Below are 18723 nucleotides of genomic sequence, written 5' to 3'. Positions count from 1 at the left end.
CTTTAGCACTACTTTACAAAAACCTTCAGTAATCCCATTTAATAAGCAATCAATGTAAAGGGGAGTCCTACAATTCAGTAGTCAGCCTGAGGAACAAGTTACTACCCACAATGTAAAAAAAAACAAAAAGAGCCATGTAATGGAAAATTAGAATTTGTAAGAATGTATAAATAATCAGAATAATAGTTAAGACAGGTTCTATATACTATGAATCTTTATAAATGACATAAAATAAATCAGTATCTATTATACTTTACACCAGAGTGAATCTTTTGATTAGGAATTAGCCAAAATCTTCTGATAATCAAATACTATATTAAAAAAAAACAAGGAATGCAGAAATCTTATCATGCTGAAAAGTATTTTCATGCATTGTACAGTACATGTATTCAATACATAATTGGACCTTCTTTGCATGAATTACTGGATCATATGAGCTGTAACGGAAGCCCAGCTTGCATAGATTTTCTCTGAGGTTCTGGTCAGGGCAGTTTGTACCACTATGGTCACAGAAACAGCTTTTGGCACCTTTGGTAGTGTGGACAGGTGCCAAGTCCTGCTGGAAAATAAAATCAAGCATCCCCATACAGCATTTCAGCAGAAGACACCATGAAGTGACCTAAATTTTTCATTTTCTAAGTTGAGTAGAAACTGGTCCAGCTAGCAGATGACATGGCACCCAAAATTGTCACAGACTGTGCACATTTTGGTTTCTCATATCTCTTCACTCTTTTCCAAAACTTTGCGAACTTGATTTCCAAATGAAATGGGAAAACTGCTTTAATCTGTAAAGAGGACTTTAGACCACTAAACAGCAGTCTAGTTCATTTTCTTCCCAACCGAGACAGGACAATTCTGACATCTCTGGTTCAAGAGTGACTTGACACAAGGAATGTGACGGTTATCTTCTGGATACAATCTTCTTAAGGCTGTGGTTATGTTTGTTGCATGTGGACTTTTTCTTACATGTTTTCCTTTTACTCAACTTTAAAAAAAAAAATAATAATACATCACTGAACAACCAGCCATTATCAATGGCTTTGTGTGTCTTGTGGAGGGTGTCACTGGCCACCTGCTAGCTAGGCAACTGTTAAATCAATCTTTTCCATCAAACTGAAAAATAGAAATATTGGTCTGATATTTAATTTACTACATAACTAAATTCTGAGTTTTAATATCTACAGGTCATAATCATTACAACTGAAAAAACGAAATAAAAAATGTTCAAGTTAATATTAACGCAATGAGGTTAGTAATATAAAATAAAAGGCAAAATACAGGGCAATAACAGACCACCATAAGTTTTGAAACAAATTAAAGTGCTGTATTCGCCTTTAAACCCCAACAAGGAATGATGCAAAGACACAGGAAGTTCAATGCTCAGGGAACTTTCCATTAGTTTGACTCAAACTATTAAACCTTTGTGGTCACCTAAGATGGCAGATATCTCTTCAAAATCAGAGAGGCATTGGCGTCACTTCACTGAATCCAGGATGAGAATTAAAGGGCAGTAGTAATTAAACCTAGTCTACCATTAACTCGTCAACTTGTAGTAACACCTCTACAGCTGTTTGTCCTTTATGAGAGTAGGTGGAGACGGAGGCGATGCCAGCAAACTGGGCCCTGCGCGTGTGTTCTGACGTAGATGGAAACCAACGGCCGCATTCCTTTGGTCTGGTAGACAATGGTTTACTATTTCTGCTCTCATCACAGTCACCTTTCCTCCTCCTATACAGACACTACATGGCATCACTTGCCTTCTACCTGCTCACCTAAACCAAATCTAGGATTTAAAATTTAGCCTCCCCCCTCCAAAAAAAAAAACAACTAGTCAGAATCTTAGATGTGTGTCAGCCAACAAACATGGAAGTGAAGTTAGGATAACAGCTTGACTTTTGTCTGCTTTAAAAAAAAAAAGAAGAAAAAGAAACTAAAACGTGGATAAAATCACTGACGTCATTATCCATGTGACAAAAGATGCGCTTACTCATAATCTGATGAAGTTAGAAAAAAAGTGACATTTATGTCAATAACTGATGCAAACAGATAAATCAAGGAATGCAAAGGCAGTTGGGGAAAAACGTGTTCAAAATTCAAAGGAATACAGTGCTGACGTCATATCACGCCATTTAGGCTCCGTTCCTGTGTTAAAGGTCAAGATTACAGGTCACATGCTACTACTACAAGTTACAAATATGTAACTGTGCATGTCCGATTAATGATATATGTCATTAAGATGAAAGGATTCATTTATAGGGAGCATTAAAAAAAAAAAAAGATAACTGATGAGAACTGCTGACTGGCTGGCTCAACAGGTTGGATCTGAAAGTCTGCTGACAAATTCCACCTGCTTTAAAACAAAGAAGAACAACTGTGATTCCAGGCGAGCAGCAGATTAGTCAGAACCGTAGCAGAAGCGCCTTGGATTCCTGCCAGCTGCCCGGTCCCAGGCCAGCAGGAGGACGCCGCAGCACATCGCACCTGAGATCAAAGCTAGGACAGAGGTCCAACTATGTTTTAGACAAAGTCAGAGCATAAAAAGCAGACACTGTCCAAGCTGGTTTTTAAGAGCTGTTGCTGCAGCATTCTGGGCTTGTGGGAATGTGTTTAGGTAAGGTCTTAGCTAGTGAAAACAGTGCAGAAGGGAGTTCCTCAGAGCCCAATGGGTTGTATCTGTATGCCCAGATAAAGGTCAGCAGTTTCAGGAGAGGCGATATACTGAACTGAATGACCTGTGTCGCAATATGAAATCCAAAACTATTTAGGAAAGTGAGGTATTTGCTTGACATTGTATGAAAACTATAACAAAGTTGAGAAAGGCACAAAGAAATTGGACAGTGGACTGAATAGAACAATTTTCATTTTGTTTGCTCGTGACTGGTTGGTTAGAAAATCAGAAATCGGCCTAAACCCAAGAATTACCAAGTCGCAGTAACAAAACCTTTGGGTGTGGACAGTGTTAAACCCCCGCTATGCTTCCTTAATACGTGTAAATAGGTCCACCCTATTTTCTACTGCAGTTCTGAGCTAGCTTCCAAATTGAGGTAACCTTGACAATGTACATTCTCACAAAAAAAGGACAATGATACATACAGAATGAGCCTGAGTGAGCCTGGATGCTTACATGGAGCATATATGGACATTTACTGTGAAGAGACTCAAACTCAGAGGAACCGCCATGATTTAAGAAGCTTTTTAAAAGTGTATTTTCTACAAACTGTTGAGACATGTCTGAAGTTAATTCAGGCAGGGAGAGTGAGCAAGGCTTTCAGCATACAACAGTATGGTTGAACATACTACAGCAAAGTAGCATGTTACCATTTTGTTACGTTTTTAACCTCTAATGAAACGAGCAAATTTAGAAATCTCAGAGTTGAGGTCTACATTCTCTACCAAGGGAAACTGCTGGCTTAGTCATGCTGGCCTCACTAACTTATAACTATGTTAAATGAAAATAGTTTATTTAAAAGATCTCATATTGGCCACAAAACTTTGATTAATACAGTTCAGCTGAAATTATACAACAAACATACTGTGTGATGAGCAAGACATTAAAGATACGTAATTAGCCTCCTAGAAGAAGGAACTAACAGACTTTGGTGCATGTCCTCTCCCCATTCTCTCTATCTATTTCTTGTCGTCAATAAGTTCCACAAAATCTAAGCAAAAACATATTTTTAAAAAATTGTTTTGCATTTACAAAACGCTGATAACAGAGTGTCTCAGACATAACAAATATTGAGTCACAAAATGCAGAATTTAACTTTTACTTTTACTTAGAAAAGTGACGGCACCTAATTTTACAGACCAGTTTAGGCATTTACAGAGAGCTTCAAGCACCAGCGCTATTCATAAAAACTAAACTCAAGTCTGCTTCTGCCTTCTCTTTCCACTTATTCTCTCCATTCCAAGCCTCACAGCATTTATCCTTCAACGTTTCTCTCCCTCTCTCTTACTTTTCTGCTTCATCTTTTCATCGCTCAACATTCCTGAAGGGGATGGGCAGCATGCAAAGACATGCCTGTGCTCTTTGCACAAATGCTGGCTAAACAAAGGAGAGGAGAGCTAAAGCAAATGAAAAGGTTAAATACTTTAAGTTTGTTGGACTTGGCTTTTTGTATTTGTGAATTTGATTATGTGCACTTCACAAGCAAACGTGCTACGATTGCAATTTTTGCTCCATTTACCACCAGCAATGAGATTGAGATGAAAAATACTTGTCCGCCTAATTGCATCTGCATTCATGCTTATGAGTAGTCAAGTTAGATCATATGCTGAAATGTTCAGCTCTTCTCTTCTTTATGGCACATAGTTATTTTCATATTTGCAAACCAAGAGGAAAAACTTGAAGGGTTTCTCTCCCTATGGTTCATGGGACTTTTGCAGGAAGACAGGAGATGAGAAATACCAGACTCTTGTCCAGACATATAAATCACCATCTCCATGGATACGATATGAATTCCTGTCGAAGAAAAAGCGTTGGAAGGGAAGAGGAGGAAACCACTGGAGCTGGTAAAGAACAAAAAGAAAGTGAGTGAAAAGGTGAAAAAGATAATTAATCATAGATCACAGAGGCAAAAACCAGAGCAGAAAGACTCGTTGGATTAAAAACAGTTTGGACAATAAGACTGAAAGAGCCTTGCATCTGGGTGGGAGCCTGTCACAACATGCCCTGAGCTCCGGCTGAACTCCTCCTCCCTACATTCCTGAGAATAGGAGAGTCTCTATCCATCGTATGATCTGCCATTTGGGGAGCCCAACACCTGTCAGTCAAATACTAAACCACGAACTCAAACAGGGGTTATGAGTCCAATGGGTCAAGGGCAATCAATCAGAGCTGGGCTGAGTAGTGTTTGTATTTAATGTTTTGTAAGAATGGACTTCATAGAAACAGAATCATAATCAATAGAAATTGGATGAAATAGATCACCTTCAGAGAAAAATATTTATTTACAAAAGAGACTAAGCCATTTTTTACGATAACTTATCTGAATAATTCATTAAAAATATTTAACTACAAAAATACTTAAATTGATGAACAGGTATGTACACTGGCACAATACATCTTGTTTACAGGCAAGGAAAGACAAAACTGCAACTGAATTCATTCAAAATAGGGGTATAGATTTGTAAAGGCTAGTTTGCACCAATTTAATGTCTGTCTGTTGTAACAATTTGTCACTAGTGGCCTCTGGCAAAAGTACAGTTTAAACAAATGTGTTTTTCCACCTTGTGCTAGTAAATTTCTCCATTACCACTTACGGTACATGTCTTTTCTTTTTTGCTAAGCTGCTTGTAAATTGTTTACACCAAACTGGTTCCTTCTCTATTTACATGCCTTTTCACACTAAAATGACAGGAAAAATGAAACTAATGCCTTGAGACTGATTTTTTAAAAAGAATTTCAAAATCAGGCGTAAAACAGTTGATTGATACCATTTTTTGAGCTTTTTGTTTATGTTTTTTTTATGTGCAGCAGTTGACTGGCAGACCAACCAGTGAAATGGTGCAGCATCAAAAGAGTTCCCACCAGGCCTACAATGTGACAGTCCTCAGGCACGAAAATGTAATGAGTCTTTATCCTGCAAATGGCCACAGGACTGTGGACAAGGTCACTTGTTCAGTGTTGGAGATTAACCACATGACAGTGTGAAGTCATCCAAAAAAACAGGTGCAGCATCAACTCAGCCAGTAAAAGGGTTCAAGAAAAAGAAAATGCAGGTTGGGAGCCAATTCCAATCTACCTTCATGATATGCATGAATTTTCTAATTCATGCATATCATGTTATGACTTTAAATTCCTGAAAGAAACAAATAATCATGTCCCATAGCTCAAAGTCTACCAAAAATTCTAATAACCCAGCAAAAAAAAAAAGGGAAAGCAGCAGAGACGGACAGGAATGTCTCTTTTCTTGGGAAGTGCACGATAACTTTGGCATGGAGACTTGGAAACCTCCATGTTTGCAGATATCTCCAAGGCAGATAAAATTCTGAACATTTCTGATCCAAAGCAAAACATTACCTTCAGATTACAGCTTCAAGAAACACAACAGTGCACAGGATTGTTTGGGCATCAGCCTGTGAGAGCATTCCAAATCTGGTTCACAAAGTATTTGGTTATGGGATCAATACTGCCATCTACTGGTCTGAAAAGCAGATGCGGAAAGGACTTTCATATTAGGCAGTTAAACAGAATACATTATTTTTCAATGTAAAGACTGATGAAGATTACACTTTGCTTCTTCAAATATCTTCAGGAATGGACACCAATTTCCTCTTTCAAAAAACTTTTAAACAATTTTACAGAAGCGTGGATACTTGCATGTAAGCATGAACTTGAAACCAAATCATGATGAATGCACTGACAGCACAGAGACAAGCATTCTAATAGAGACTGTAAAATAAGTTACTTTTAGCCATTTGTAAAAACTATATATATATATATATATATATATATATATATATATATATATATATATATAAACTAAAACAAGGAAATGTGAGAACCACAAAGCATAAGTGTGGGTTTGGGGAGCAGGAGCGGTGGGTGTTTGTGACGTAGGAAAGCGGTGCAACTGGAGAGGCTTCAGTCAGACATGCTGATGTTTGCTGAGGAGAACAAAAAGCAGACTGTGGGTATGTGTGTGAGAGTAAGTGCAGCGCAGGATAAGGTGGAGGGGATGGAGAGAGGAGAAAGAGCATCATGGAAAGAGGAGGTGGCGGGGAGCGGTACTGGATTGGACCCATGTTTGCACAGGATGTACAGGGTGGAGCATCAGAGTGTAGAGGATGAAGTGTTGAGGTGAACAGAGCACTCTTTTCAGAATATGAGAAAACATTGGTTTAGATCATCTGATAGAGAAACGCTCTGTACAAGCCAGGGTTCCTATGTATTATTCTTTCTTTTTTCAGACTCAAATGTCCAGTGAATATGACATTTTTAACATATAATAAAAACCTTCACTATGCAGCTATGGCAAATATTTTACATAATAGTCAGGCTTTAAGAACATGGGTGGCTGGATGGATAATAGACAAATTAAAGACTAGGTGGAACTGAAGCAGGATTAAACCAACCACCAGATTGAAAAATGGATGGATCAACTGAAGGAAGAATTGACAGACAAAAGTTGAGTGGACAGATGACTGAATGCAGACATTGATTGATTGACAGAAACTGATGGTTAAAAGTATAGAAGTAGCTGGGTGGACAAATGGACAGCTAGATGAACAACTGATTGAAAAACCCACTGGACTCTTAGTACTTTTTCTGCACTTATTCAAAACTAAAATAAACTTAAATCAGCTTCCAATCTTTTCAAGAATCTGTGGTGAAACTGGTGATGGGTCTCAAAGGCAACCGGAGTTAGAGAAGAAGGTGTGAGGACTCTTCACCAGATCGGGGTGCTCTCTATGTTCAAGATCATATATCCAAATTAAGAAGAACGCAACCATGTGAACCATAAACACACAGCTGCACATGAAGCAAAGGCACAGAACTTTGCTTCCGTTGCCAAATTACGTACAGCAAAGAATAAATGACAAGCTTTTCAAAAATCCATTAATCAGTGCCTGAGTACCTAAACGTGCATCTCTGAACTTCACAGAGCATTAGCATCATAAATGTGACAATCATGTGGCTCAGTGTCTTCCCGAGGTCAGCCATAATGAATGTCAGCGCAAATGATCATGATGTAAAGAAAAACGGCTGATAAGATCAACACGCCTTCCTTAACAGCACATGCTAAATTACATCAGTCTGCTTCGGTAACACATGCCCCAGTCTGTTTCGGGGTAGATTACATAACTGTTCGTCTTCTCAGTCTGCAACAAAAGCAACAATAGGCAGAACTGAGAGATGAAAGCAGTGTGCTTAGGGGTGGGGTGGGGAGGTGGAATCTATCCTCAAAGGAAATGTCTCCCATTTCCTGCACCGGCAGACGGTGCTTGACTTAATCAGACAATCTGGCATGTTTGTGTTTGAGTTGTTATTTTACCCCCGGCCGATGCCCTGCTGAACTTTAACCCCAGGAGTAAAAACAAACTGACCTGGGCTGAATTTGCTAAAGGACTGACAAGTGCTTAAAAGTCATCAAGGTGAAAGTTTTTAGCTGTCTGTTAAACTTAGATCTACAAAACTAAACTTCTTTTGAATATTTTTTTAAGTAGATGCTATTTTGGTACTCCAAAGTGATTTATTTTTCTGTAAGACCTCTTCATTAAAATAAGAATCATGACGTAAGAGCGGATAGTTTCTTGCTCTCCGTGATTTGGCTAATGATGCAGGGTCTCCAATAAAAACACTCTTGCTGTTCTCTGCAGTTTCTAATTTTATGTTTCACATGACACAGTGGGAACTTTGTGCGTTCACAGACGTCATTATGTTCTGTACAGTAGCTATCTATGAAGAGCCTTGCTGAAGTCTTCCCAGCAGCCCCCACCCAGCGTCTAGTAGGCTTGGTGAAAAAACCCCACAAAAAAACAGCCGACTCACATCTGCTGCTCTGCTTATCATAACAGCCACTCGGTCAAACAGGGAGATCAAGGACATTTTCAGAAAACAGTACAGTCAGTTCTTTTCAGTCCACACACACGCGCTCAAACCAAACCTCCGAGTGGAGCGGTTCAAAAAGTTAATTAGTGCTTCAAAATTAGCCACAAAAATAACCATCAAATATGCTCATCATCTACAACTCAATATTAAAAGTTTTAGCTCAATTTGTTCTACTAAAGGACCCGGAAATGGGAATACAATATAAAAACTACTAACAACTAAAACTTCCTCAGTTCACAAGAGTGTTTGTTTACCCAAATAAGGAAAAAAATGCATAGTTTTGGGGAACAATCTACCCTGATGACTAGACTGGATCGTCCCACCATCTAATCGCAGAGGAAACTCTGCTCCATTGTGTGAGCTTGATTAACACAAGGAGTGATGAAAGCGTAGGAAGCAGTCACACCCAGGAGCTCGCAAAGAGGTGACGAGAAGCATGTGACCGAGTGAGGCAGAGAGCTGACTAAATCATCAAAAACAAGATGATGAGCATATTTTAATCTCTAATGAGCTTAGATTAACTGGTTGTTAGCCAGGTTGAGGTAATTAATGACGATTGTAAATGAAAATTAAAAAATCCTTGGCAAAGAGGATCAAGGTGCTACACTTTGAGAGATGAATCACAGTGTCTGTGCCAATCATGACTGCTTGCTGTTATCCAGGTTTACAAAGTTTGAAAAAGTTGTCAAATGTGCAGACATAATGGCAAAATATGACGTATGTAAGTCTCAAACAGAAGCACTTAATCATGTCGTGATGAATGAAAACCAGAACGCTGAATATGACTGAACTAGTTAAAAATGTCATGCAAATGTTATTAATGACTCCAAGTGATGAAATTCTTCCCACAGCAGGCCTGATGTGCCCAGATGGCTGATCAATGTCGAGGGTGAAGGAAGTGGGTGGAGGCAGATGCCTCCACCCACTTCTGCTGTGTAGAGATGGAGAGGGGAAAGGCAGACGGGAGGTCAAATCAATACAGAGAGAGAGAGTGAGAGTGGATGACTGTGCTCCTCACTTCACTGACACACACATTTGTTCACATCCCCCCCCACCACAGATCCTATAAGCTCCTCCAGTACGTAAATGGGATCAGTGGTTATTACCATCATGACTCACGTAAGCGTGCATTTCAGCATCTTCATGCCATAGACGTGTAATAGAGGCCATAGAGGTGTAAACAAGGCTCTGATTGGCTGAGGAGTATCTGGATCCCACCTGGGAAGATGTGCTTAGAGAGTGACATCATCTCTCAGTGGGGGGATGGGAGGGATTCTAATGCAGTGTGTGCACATCTGTCTGCAACTAAAAAGGCCTCCAGGACAGCAGAAAAAGGCTGCAGAAGACATTTTAGTGAACCCACTGAACCAAAAGGAGAGGACGTAGTTTCCAGTGGCACACAACTACAAAATTACACAGCTTTCCAGACAAATGTGCGTGAGGCAGCGTGTGTGGTGTATTTTAGTCTGAAGCAGGGGACAAATGAGGAAGTTTTACCTGCTTAACACCATTTTCTCTATTAAGTTAGGCTGCGCCTGACCAGCACCCCACCTTCCTTTCACCCCGCCGCCGGACAAACGCGAATAAACAGGAAGTGAGGCGCCCAGGCCCTTTCCGTTTCCCTGTAAATGGGCCTCTTGTTCTCAGAAGGTACACTGAGAAATCATGGAATGCCAGAACAAAAACTACCATGACCGATTTCCACGATCACCTTTCAGAAGCCTGAAAACGTCTCAGAAGAACGCTGTTCTTGGTAAGGATTTCTGTCTGACCCTTTTCCTGCCACCTGACCAACAGACAGACTAAAACAAGCACAATGGAGACATTATTGACTAAGTTGTAATATATTTTTTAATGTCTCAAAAGGGGCGCCTGCCAACTAGGACAATGTTTTAATTCCTATTTGACTTTTAAAGATTACCTTTGGGTTTTGTGGACACAAAAGCTGTTAAACACACAAAAGGTCTCCAAAACAAAAACACCTGTGCTGTTTTTTAATTTAAGTGTGCCGACAGGGAGGATCTAAAAGTGGAGGTGAGGTTAATGCAAGGCCAACTTTTTCTCCTCCTGAGCCAGCAGAACAAGGCTACTTCTGAAAACACACACGCACACACACACACACAGACCATATTATGTAATCGCTCCATTGTATGAGTTGGTCTGACCTCTGCAGTGTCTGGGAGACGTAGTGAAAGTCAAGAGGGACAGTCGTGAGTAAAGAGACAGGCAAATCTAAAAGAAAACAAAACCATTGCTTTATAAGATTCCATCAGGAAAAGGCTCATAATATTTAGTAATATTTAGACACAGAATAGTGAGTTAAAAATCTGTTTCAGGCCTTTGGTAGACATGATGTATTAAAATGAAAGGAATGGGAAATTGACAGTGAGAGGAAATTCCTGAGGATTAAGCAACATTCACATTAAGCCACGGACTTCAGGAAGTTCCTAAAAACCAAAAGAACAGAAAAATATTGGGTCTGAAACAAATGTAACAAATTTATAAATGTTCCTCTGTACACAACACAAATCTTTAGTGATGCCCATAGTACAGGGTGAATGCAGCAACAACAGTTAAAATGACAAAAACGATCTTCTGTGTGGAAGTTAAGATTCAAAGTTAGACATTTTTAGTTTCAGAGAGGCGTTCTCAAACAAATCCAGAATAATCACAAAAAGCACAAGAAAGTAATAATTATGGAAAAATGCATCTGCTGCTCATCCAGAGGTTTAAACAGGGACTGAGAGCTCAGCAGAAAAAGTAGAAGCACCGCAAAGTTTCTACTTCGTCCTTTTGAGTTTTCATCCTTAACTTCATTGCTCTTGCGAAGGCAACAGAAACAACTTCTTCAAAATCAGCATTCATGCAGTTTCTTTGAAGAAGAACAGAAAAATGCTTTTAAATTATAGAGCTGATTTTACTGTGTACTTAATCATTATTCTGATTAGGTACAAATCAGGATTCCGTGCGAAGACTACAAGAAGTTATCCAATCCTGCAAGGCTTCATTAGCAAAATGAAAACTTTGTTTTTCTCTATACATAAATCAAGACTTTCGTGTTGATTTAATTTGGGGCCATGTGAGTGTTGAGCAGTCCCACGACCCCTGGAGTCCGATGGGGTAAGGGAGGGGAGACGTCGCTTACTTGGCGCTGAATGGCGCCCTGATGGAGCTGCACGTCCCAGCTGGGTGGAGCAGCCAGGCCCGTCAAAGACAGCCTAATGAGAGACACATGACAGCCAGTAGGGTCCGCTCTGCTGGCACAACTCACTGTGTGAGGATACACTCAGGGCTATTGTTCCTCAGCAACACATTATGACATTTAGCAACTGATCCACAGCTGGAAAACACAGAGATATAAACACACGCTCTTGTCATGTGCTGGGGCCTGGAGGCCTGGAGATCCCCATGTTTCAGCAACAGGTCAAAGATTATTCTTTAGGTTAAGTAAATATTAAACCAATTGATCCAGAGGAAACAGAGAAGGCTGCATAATTTAGTACTAATAGATCATTAACATAAACAAAACAAAGGACTGTTTGCAATATTTGAAGTCTCATGAACTTGCACTTTGCATGCCAATCTAAACATCAGGATTCCTACAAATTTCACCACTAAAATTTTGGAGTATTTCCATCAGTTTTCCTAATATTCGTCACATGAGCACCAAAGACTAACCTAGTTGAGTTTTATTACCTCCAAACTGCAAGGGTAAAGTTAGCTTTTGGATTTGGCTGATAGTAAAGGACTGTTTTACTGTTTTAGATTGACTTTATTTTAAAATCTAGAAGACAATCTGGATTTGATTATTCTACATTAAATATATACTTTCTAAATCAGTCCCTTTGAAAATATAAATCTCTAAAATACAGGTTTGTTTGGCATCTAAACCTGACACCAGTTTATAAACCACACATCCACCTAATAAACCCAGATCTAAGAGAGTATATGGGCCCAAAACAGCATAAAAATGGTTGTTTTGCTATGCCTGGGTTTATCTATAGGTTCTGTCAGGAACTCAAAAACCTATACAACTAAGGAGAGACTGTGTAGAAACCCTGAATATTCAGCTGCTCACTCAACACCTGAGTGATGGAAGGACATATCGGAAAGGAGAGCGGAAAACCTGTATTTATCACAAGTGAGATTGCCATTGCATAATTTTTTTTCTTGCATTTCATCCCTAAGCTGTCGTTTTGTGTCTCCTCCAATTCTACACAAAGGATAATGATCTCTTAAAGCCTGTTATTTTATAATGAATTAAGTGCAGAAAGGATCACCTTATGGAGCACCAGCTGTCCTAAGAATGGGTCACATAAGGACTCAATAGAAAAGACAAAATTTTGGTTTGCACTAGACCAGGGGCTGACAAGATTCATAATACTCACTAAACTACATTTTAATATTTTATTATTTTTAAAACTCAATTCTAAACAGCACAATCATTTATTTTGTACATACACATTTATTTTTGCCATATTTAGCCACTGAAATCTAAACTGTACTCTGGCTGGTAAATCTGTCACCAGTACATATGTGAAGCTCTTTTGAAGAAAACCGCATAAAAACACTGAATGGACTTAGCAGCAACCTAATGTTGCTTTATTCTCTTTTTAAAACAATCTCTAGAAAAAAAAATGCATGAGTGGCATGAAAGTAGTTTTAATTAATTTGGTTCAGCTGAAAAGACCTTCTCCTTCTATGTCCTGCCTCTTTAAGACAACCTGCCCAATGACTTCTGTTCAATTCAGGAACACAACATTTTTAAAAGTTTGCTACCGACTTGTCAAATTACATACAATTTATAGATGATAAAAATATTATAAAACAAAATATGTCTTCACTTCTTAAAAGTAAACATTTGACAGGGCTGTATAATATTTGGAACACAATTCATAACAGATTTTTTTTAATTTACTATTGCAATAACAAATATCTATAAAATTAACCACCATTTCCCTCACTCTCCTCCATCATCACAATGTTCAAACCTCTCTGTCTCAGCCGTCTGATGTAGGTCACCAAGATCTGCATCAGTTCTGGGGATGAAGGACAGGGAAGGTGCAAGTGGCCAAATCTTTTACTGGCAAGCAGGCTTGATGCACAGAACCTGAAATATAACACCCTGATGAATATTGCTTCCAAGCAGACCTTCGCCAATTGCAATATTACACATAGTGATGGAAAACATGCCTACGACATTTATTTACTTCTCCCAAACTCTTACAAGTGTAACAAGGTTACTTTCTCAGCCTGTAAGTGTAATATTTGCTCCCAACCCACCCTAAGATGTTTCAGGCATTTGATTAAGCAAACTTAAACAGGCTAAATGTTTCAGTTTAAATATCAGCACTTCCTTCTATAGGAACTAAAGAGCTAATTTTGACATGTTGCTCACTAATAAATGGGAGGGAGGTAGAGTGAGGAGTCACTTTTATTATCACAATAAGCCAAAGAGTTAAAGATCAAATAACTCTGTTTTCCTTTAGACTGTGACAGCAATGGTGATGCCAGATCCCTAGAAAAAAAATTAACCAATCAACCTACCAGAAATTGAAATCGGCCATCTCCCCCCCCCCCCCCAATTACTAAAAATTCGTAATAAAGGAGGTCATCTAATCACAAAAAAATAACTTTCCCTATTCATGTAGCACTTAGAAGCTCTGAACTCACCAAATCTCAGCATGTACATTAAAACACTTTTTTGGAGATACAGAAACAAAACTAATGCTTGAACAGATTTTTGGTGACCTTTACCACCATATCATATATAGATCTTAAAGGCCAAGATTCAAGCTCAGATGGTAATGGGCTCATTTTGATCATTTAAAAAGAAAGAAGAGTGAGGAAAATATGGGTTCCATGTCTTCCTTACAGTGATTTTCTTTCATGGATGAATATGAATAATCTTACAATTTCACCTGTGAAATTCAAAGCTACTACCACAACGTAGTAATCGGGAGGATGAAAAAAAGTTGGAATCAACCCAAATGGGAATCAGCAGGTCAACAAGATGGGAATAATCAGTTTCAGATCAGTGCATCTTTGCAAAAAAAAAAAAAAAAGATTAAAACTATAAAACAACCTTCTTGAATCATCCGTGCTTCAATACTGCCTCAGTGAGTCTTATAGCGAAGCTCACATGTAGCCTCTGATTTACAAGTCTCAGACCTAAACAGCGGTGCTCATGCTCAAAGCTGTATAGAAGTGTAAGCATAATTCCTGAACGGGAATAATTTAATCCAGCTGTGCAATGCGTCTCTGCATTAAAGCTACAATTTTACGCTCACCATCAAAACGCTCCCCGAGAGTTATATTTAGACTTTATACAGCCGTTAAGGCCCCGTCGGCCTCGCCAAGCCCGTAACCACAAAAGAGGAGAAACAGATCCTTTCTGCTCCAGCTACCACAAAGTTTAGCATAAAGTCTCTTCAGCGTCTCAGCTGAACCACAGAAAAAGCAGCAAGTCAAAATTTTAAACTAAAATCTTAGCTCTGCAGCATGGAATAAGTCGACGGAATGCAAACATATTCAATTATGGACAAAGTTTTGTGTTAAATGCAAACAAGAAAACCAGGAGGAAAAGGCAAAACACATTCCCATCCCCTTATAAGGGAACACTGTGTCCCAAACAAACAGTGCAGCGCTGCCAAAAGGGGCACACAGCGGGATGGGAGGAAAAGTTGGCAGCGCTTGACCAACTGGCCGTCTTCTGGATGCGTTCCATTTCCTTCCGATTAGTCTCAACCCGCACCTCCAAACAAACATGCAACCAGCAAAAGTTCATCATCTCTCTGGCTGAGGGCCACGGCTGTCCCCACGTCCGCAGCAACCCCCCTCCTCTCTCTCTTCCTCCTCCTCACTGAGTACAAGACAACTCAGCAGAGATTCTGACTACAGCAGAATCTCTGCTACAGCAGCACTGTCCTCGAACGGTTCCTCCAAGCCGCAGCACAGTAACAGAGAAAGTGAAAGAGTCGGTGAAAAGGAAGGAAGGGTGGAAGAGAGACGCACAGGAAAACATGACAGTTGAAGTTTACGACCGCTGCAAACTCTATTGCAGAGAAACGATGGGAAAAGTACCTATAGAAGAAGCAGTCGCAGCACACCAGCACCCCCATCCAGCCAGCGGTGAAGCAGAGGCGAGGAGAGGATGTGGCGTTCCAACAATCTGCGCCGTTTCAGCTCCCGGTCGATGTGCCCGGTTCTGCAGACTGGGCTACAGGTGCACCAGCTCCGGCGCGGCGCGGGATCATCCGGCTGTCGGCGTCAACGCACGTCACGCGGAGAGAGGACGGCCAACACGCACGCACAAAAATAAATCATTCACAAAAGCAGACGCACGTCTCAGTGCCTTGCTCTTTCTCCCTCTCAACCAAATACTGCAACCGCCTGGCTCACTTTCACACTCCTGCTCCCTCTCTCTCTCTCGCTCACTCGCTCGCTCTCTCCTTCACTCACTGGCTCTCACTTGAAAGGCGGGAAGATTAGCTTGGCAAACAGAGTCCCATAAACAAACCGCTGACTCTTGGGCAGCAGCGGGCACACTGCAGAGGAGACAGAAAGACAAGGCTGCTATCTCCAGCATCTGTGTACGTCCGGGACCAGGGCTGGACGTCCCCAGCACCACTTAGACCAAACACAGTCCGCTAAGTAGAAGTCTGAGTCAAATCCGGTCCATACCTCTAGGGATGTTTAATCAGTGCAACGTCTTGATCTTTCTACACTCAGTAATACGTTACAGTTTCAAATGCATGCAGCTAAATGTCAACCAATATGAACAAGGGAGTACAGCTGCAGGAAAGCACAGGATGTAACCTTCTTGGTGCACGTATACAATAACCATGACGCTTCATTCACACAATCCATGCAGAGGTGCAATATGGGAGGGGCCAGCCTGGAGACAAGCCCCTCCACCCCCCAAAAAGTAAGCCAATCGCTACAGAGTTCTCTACCTCTGGCTTGGGCAAATAAGGTGAAGGACACAATGAGCGATGGGCCTTGCGACATCATCCTCCACCCTCCCTGCATCATTAAGGAGAAGCAATCACTCGCTCCAGTCTTCTTGATTTGCTACAAACCCTTTAAAAAAAAAAAAAAAAAAGGACTGCAGTGTACAAAGTGCCGTAAGCTGATGTAATCTAAGACTGCAGACCCAGCCGATCCGTATGGACACAAACAAGGGATTAACGGCCGAGACGACCTGTGCAGGCGAGCGCCGATGCTCGGAGTCAAAGGGACCGACTCTCCCTCTCTGCCGACGGTGACGACTCGTCACAACCTGACAAGGAGAAGACAGAAACAGGCAGCAGTCACCTTCAAAGGGCAGCTGTTACATAACCACTGCGAGGGGACCGACTCTCGGCTCCCGGTTTGTCGCAGTTAGAGAAACCCGGATCTCTGGGTTCAGTGGGTAGATGGAGGAACCTCTCTCTAAACTAGAATGTCCTGGAAAACTTAACTTATCTCACAGCTCCAATGCAAAGAGTAAAACTTATTATATAGCTTCATTAGAAACAGAACTGCATATTTAAAGTTGGGTTTTTTTTCCCTCTGTCAATTTGGGCTATTGTAGCTTACGTCTAAAAAAGATCCAACATTGAATCTAAGAAAGATTCAATGTTACATAAAAAAACCATGAGAAGCAGTGATGGACACCCAAGAGAAGCCAAAAGAAGAGGATGATTTTTTTTCAACCTAGCAATAGGTTTGTGCAATAAGGGAGGGATTGGTACTTTCAATGTAGGGAGAGACCAAGTCCTGCTGGAAAATCAAACCAGAATCTCCATAAAGCTTGAAAGTAGAAGGAAGCATGAAGTGCTCTGAAATATCCAGCTAAACGGTGAAGCTGACATAAAAGACCAAGTGGAGAGATGATGTTCCCAATCCTGTCAAAACCCTGCTTCTTGTGAACCACATTGTTGTCTTCCACTCAACTTTCCATCAATAAACTTGGAAACAGGACTCTGAACTGCTAACTTCTTAAAATGACTCTTCCAATGTAGCCTCCTTTTGAAGGAGCTCAATGACTGTGTGCTGGACAGCTATCAAATCAGGAGGTCATAAACATTTTAGTCTTTATTAGATTGAACGAGAAACTGAATTTTGATTTTTTTTTTTTAATTTGCTGTAAGCTAAAATCATCAAAATTTACAGAAATTACCAGTTGGAAACAGTTGTGTATAACAAATCTCTACATTATGAGTTTCCCTTTTTAAATCGAATAAGATTCATCTTCCTCTATTTCTTCTTTTACTGAGACTAATGCTGCTGCAGTGGATCATTTGGTGGGACGGCAACAGGCTCTCTCTGGAACTTTCTCGGCTTTTGTTTGCTTAGGATGACAAAGAGCTGCAGCATCTGATGACGTCGTGTCTTCCCGTACGCCACCTCCACCTCGGCTTCCCGCTGTTCTCAGGAGACCCGTCTCCAGGAGCTTCAGAAAACAAGCTGCCCTCAGCTTGCAGCACACGGCGCTGCATGGAAGCACAACATAATGGCACACAATTTGCTAAATGAAAGTGGAAGGTGGAGAAAGGCGGATCGAGCGACACCGCCGCTCCGGCACTTTCCGCTGAGTGGAGGAGTGAGCGATGGAGCTTGGCAAACATCAGCTCCCCTTTGTGTTTTTGCACCTGAGAATCAGGATGTGGCCGTTGCGAGGGACAAGTGCAGCGGAAAGCAACGTGCCCAGAAACAAGGGAGCGGGGAAATGGAGGGCCGTGGGGAAAGTGTACGGAATGAAACCACCAATAAATCAAATGTCACTTTCAACAATGTGACTGGCGATCTTTCGGATCTCGGTCAGCGTGCTTTTGTCTCGACTTCCTCAAGACTCGAGTCTTATCATAGAATCCAGACAAACAATAAAAAGCAAGACATTTGGAGCGATGGCTTATGTAATTGAAGGGATCTTTCCTCCAAATGTATGACTTGAACTGAGAGCAAGAAGGGAAAAGAGCAAAAATAAAAAATACAGAGTTCATCTGGGGAGAGAAACAATTTGTGACGGGGATTAAAAGCAGAAGAACGAAGGGAAATTGTTACCATTATTTCAGCAAGACGTGGGTTAGGATGTTAACTGGAAGAGAATGCAGGAAGTTTCATTTGCTCTGCTGTACATCTGGAACCACAGATGTGCTACAGTTTAAATCTCAAGTTTAACAAAA

The sequence above is a fragment of the Xiphophorus hellerii genome, chromosome 2 (assembly GCF_003331165.1).
Source record: "Xiphophorus hellerii strain 12219 chromosome 2, Xiphophorus_hellerii-4.1, whole genome shotgun sequence".
In the NCBI taxonomy this organism is placed as follows: domain Eukaryota; kingdom Metazoa; phylum Chordata; class Actinopteri; order Cyprinodontiformes; family Poeciliidae; genus Xiphophorus; species Xiphophorus hellerii.
This window is presented reverse-complemented; position numbering follows the sequence as displayed.